Genomic DNA, 4122 nt, shown 5'->3' with positions numbered 1-4122 from the left:
CCCTACAGGGGCCACAATCAGTGTTCCCTCTAAACTGAGTTTTTTAGTCTCCAGCTCACAGATTTTTGTCTTAGCTCAGGAAGGAGGGCTCCAGAGCAAACTAATTTAGGCGGTAGCCAAATCGCTCGCTCACAGCTTTAATGCCAGTAGCTCACAAAGTAGAATTTTTGCTGACAAGACTTAACAGCTTAGAGGGAGCATTGGAAACAATCTGTGGAAACAGTTAACAGTTTCGGGATCTTGGCTGTTTTTGAATAGGATTCTAAAAAATTATTTTTCCCAAACTTGCTTTTTGTTCCAATTGTGTATTTGCTTTAAGCTGATTTTACTGGCAATACTATAGTCATTCATTTACTTTTTGTTTTCATCAATATGTTTGATAGTATTAGGTGGAAGCTGAACAGGTTGGACAGTTCTTTCAATCTCTGTAGGAATTACACAGTTTAACATTTCCAAGTCTGCAAGGAACAAAAAAGATCTGTTGAATTAGACACCAAAGTCCAGCATCCATCTCTTACAGAAACCAGTCGGTATCCTCTGATATAGGCCTCAACAACTGATCAACAGAACAATACTATCTCTGAACATGGAAGCTTCATTTAGTCATCATGGGTAACAACTGATGAGACCTATCCTTCATGAATTTGCCTATGTAAACCATTTTAACTAGTTGCAATCACCATATATTGCTACAGTAAATTCTTTACATTCATTATGCACTGTGTAAAGACATTCTTTTATTGGCAATACAAAAGAAATTCAGCATTACACAAACTTCCCCAGTATTAAAGTGAGCAAAGCATTGCTTTCCACTTTCTTTCCACTTGTGGTGCTGCTGAATTTTGGAAATTAGACTTTACAATCCCTTTTTAATAGAGCAGCCTATACAAAGAACTCTGAAGATGGCTGCACCACTGATTTATATTAATTTCAGCAATACTGGTAGTTTTATTTTACGGTCCCTTCCCAAATAATTCCTAGAACAGAATTTGCCTTTTTCAACACAGCCACACTGTTTTCAATATACCCAATATAACATACGACTACTGTGACAATACACCTCACATAATGTGCTAGGAACAGTGGAAGGGAAAAAGCGTTCTTTTTTTTCCTTTCTTTTTTTGAAGGGGACTATTAGGGTTCTGTAGTATAAGAAAGGGGACACAACCTCCAAAGGAAAACTATTATATGAACAGGAGTTGTGTGTGACCTTAGAAAATACTTCTAAACAGCTGGGTCAAAGCATATGCAATACGGGTTAGTCAATTATGTAAAATTCAAATGTAATCAGGAAACATTTGCAATGTTAGGTGATAATGCAATTTCCTTAGTTTTGCCAGCCAGCTTAATATCTGTAATGGCTGAAGAATCCTAGTCCTTAGGAGAGGATGTCAGATTTCTTGTGGAATTCTAATTCAGCAGTTTCACTTCTTGGCAAAATGAAATGTTCTTTTTTGGTGATAAAAGTTATGCAGCTTGTTACCAGCCATGGTTTGGAGACTAGGTGAAGATAGCCGATAGATGGCCACTGCCTAAACTATAGAAATGTGTAGCAATAGAGAGTATGTGTTGGAGGTAGAGAGGGCAACTACTTTTTCTCCCGTATCAGAATGTTACGGGAAAATGTTTTGGTGATCCATTGTTAATGCACTACCCTTCCAAGCACAAACATCAACAGCTCCCCCTGCTGTGCACTCCTTGGTAAGATAAGTTCTCAGCCTTTAGCATTCAAAGCTTAGGTGAACATGATAACAATAATTTTCTGCCAAAACTTTAAGAGGCCTGGCCATTCAATCTAATCCACAACCTTAAGGCAGGATCTAAACCACATCTCAATCTGTCTGCCATTCAGTTCACATTAGCTATGACCCACATGGAAACCTGTGAACAGTGTAAAATTATACTAGAATTGGAAAACTGGACAATTGCTTAGTCATATAGCCATAGCCTAATGTCAGAGTTAAATCAGTAAAATGTCTGATGCTGTTCCCCATATAAGGGTTTCTGTTAAAACCTCGGCATGGAACAAACCCCACTTAATGATTCATTCATAAAGTACCAATTTATATGCCATTATACAACTCCACCCCATCTGCCATTGATTTGTAGGTTTATTCATCTGAATGGATCTTCCCACTCATTCCTCACACAATCAGTTCATCTGTTGTTGTTCAGTTGCACAGTCGAGTCCGACTCTTCACGACCCCATGGACCACATCACACCAGGCCCTCCTGTCTTCCGTCGTCCTCCGGCGTTTGTTTAATTTCATGTTCGTTGCATCGATAACACTGTCTAACCATCTTATCCTTTGCCGTCCCCGTCGTCTTTGACCTTCAATCTTTCCCAGCATCAGGGTCTTCTCCAGTGAGTGCTCCCTTCTCATTTGGTGGCCAAAGTATTTGAGCTTCAGCTTCAGTATCTGGCCTTCCAGGGAACAGTCAGGGTTGATTCCTTTTAGGATTGACTGATTTGATTTCCTTGCAGTCCAAGGGACTCTCAAGAGTCTTCTCCAGCACCATAATTGGAAAGCATCTATTCTTCGGCGCTCGGCCTTCCTTATAGTCCAACTCTTGCAGCCATACATTACTACTGGAAATACCATTGCTTAGATAAATAGTGGATTATAAATTATTCGGAGGCCAGTGCCCTGATTCAAGCTTTTTATATGTAGCTTGGGAAAGGGTGGCCCAAATGGAGAAATACTCAGCAGTCCACAGAAATCTATGCCAGATCACATTTCACACAGTGGTCAAGCAGATGTCCTTGAAAGGTCTATAAGCAGGGCTCAGAAGCCAAGGGCTCTCCCTTCTTACTGCCCTCCAGCACTGGCAGAACAGTCCTGCCTCTGAACACAGAGGCTCCATTTAGTCATTATGACTCACGGCCTAGGACAGCTTCAGCACATTCAGGTTTCCAACCATCTGTTACCCTATATTAGCTTTCACCGAACCATTTTACTGCAGCTCCCTTCTATACCAGCTAATCTAAAGATGGTACAAGATTTTGCCACAATCATGAGATAACACACCCAGCCTCTCTCATCTTCTCCTGCTCCTCCGGGAGGTTTTTTTTAAAAGGTGGGTTTACACCAAAGCATTTCATGACAGCAAGCCAGTATTTGGACTTCTCTCTAAACCCACATGCAGCCATGTTTGCTTATTTTGTATATAAAAATTTATATACTATCTTTCTAGTATGAAGAATAATGAGGCCGTTTACACCAACAAAGAACAACAAAAATGTAATGTCTAGATTTGTGTAGAAGTATGTTGCTATTCCAATATTAGATTAGGGGGTGTGAAACTGCCTCTGAAGTAAACCAGTAGCCCACTTACCTAGTTCTTCCTGTGCAGTAGCAGAGATCCATAACATTTTGTGTGTGTGCTTGCGAGCCTGGAAGTCATGGTAACCTCTGGTGACCCCTACTGGGGCTAGGACATTTCAGAGAGGTGGCTTGATATTACTTGCTTCTGACTCTTGGCCCTAGTACTCCTTGGAGGTCACCCTTCCAAGTACTTGCCACGGTCGGCTCTGCTTAGCTTCCGAGACGTGACGAGATCTGGCTTGCCTGGGCTATCCAGGTCAGGGCAACTTAGGCCTCATGTTTATCTTCTGATTGCCTTCCATTCCAATGCTATCTTATACTTTGGCTTAAGAAAAAACTTTTCAGTAAATAAAAAAGGGGAAACAATTGAAAGGAATTCATACCGCTTCCCCGCCAACAATAAAATGGAAGAGAGGAGAACAATGTAAGCCACTTTAGGTTGTCACTGGGGAGAACGGTGGGGTATAAACAACATAAACAAACAACACCACGTACTTCCTTTTTCAAACCTGCACATTTGGCATGTTACAGTTTTTAACTATACCGGTCAATTGATATCTGGGGGACTATAACAGCTTTATCATTAGTAATAGTGCTTACTTAGCTCTTAACTATACTGCATTGGCTGAACTAGTCCCTGGTGTTTCCAGCTATCAGACTGCATTCACTGCAAAAATGATCCCTCCAACTACTTTTATAAGTAAGTAGACTTCTTGGCCTTTTAAAAATGACATCTAATGAAAAGCTACCTTCTTGCAAAAAGTGTTTTGATACTGCTTGAAAGTTTCCATGATAC

This window comes from Gekko japonicus, unplaced genomic scaffold (genome assembly GCF_001447785.1).
Source record: "Gekko japonicus isolate JY-2015 unplaced genomic scaffold, Gekko_japonicus_V1.1 scaffold897, whole genome shotgun sequence".
Classification (NCBI taxonomy): Eukaryota; Metazoa; Chordata; class Lepidosauria; order Squamata; family Gekkonidae; genus Gekko; species Gekko japonicus.
Note: the sequence above shows the minus strand (reverse complement) of the source record.